Source organism: Macrobrachium nipponense, chromosome 20 (genome assembly GCF_015104395.2).
Source record: "Macrobrachium nipponense isolate FS-2020 chromosome 20, ASM1510439v2, whole genome shotgun sequence".
Classification (NCBI taxonomy): Eukaryota; Metazoa; Arthropoda; class Malacostraca; order Decapoda; family Palaemonidae; genus Macrobrachium; species Macrobrachium nipponense.
In genome coordinates this window covers 69,660,056-69,660,646 of record NC_061089.1, presented here as the reverse complement: position 1 = coordinate 69,660,646, position 591 = coordinate 69,660,056, and positions in this window count along the sequence as shown.

The following is a 591-nucleotide window of genomic DNA, read 5'->3' as shown; positions in this document are numbered from 1 at the left end:
TACAAAAAAATAACTAGGTTGGTAACATAACAAATTAGGACTGCAATATAATCCCTTGATAGTTACAAACTAATTGAAACTACAATATAACTTCCTAGTGGTTGCAAAATAATTTGGTTGACTGTAATTCCCTGAGTTGCTAAATAATTGGGTTGACTAAAATTCCCTGGTAGTTAAAACTAATTAGGACTAATTTAATCCCCTGGTAGTTACAAACTAATTGAGACTATAATATAGGTTCCTAGTGGTTGCAAAATAATTGGGTTGACTACAGTTTCCTGGTAGATAGAAACTAATTGGGACTGCAATCTAATTTTCTAGTGGTTACAAAATAATTGTTCCTGGTAGTTTCAGACTGAGTGAGACTACAGTATAATTTCCTGGTAGTTGCAAAATAACTGGTCTGCTGATAATTCCCTGGTAGTTAAACTAATAGGGACTATTATATAATTTCCTGGTAGCTGCAAAATATCTGGTCTGACTATAGTTTCCTGGTAGTTACAGACTAAGTGTGACTAAAGTATAATCTTCTGGTGGCTGATCAATGCCTGGGTTGACTATTAATCACTGGTAGTTACAGATCAAACCTAA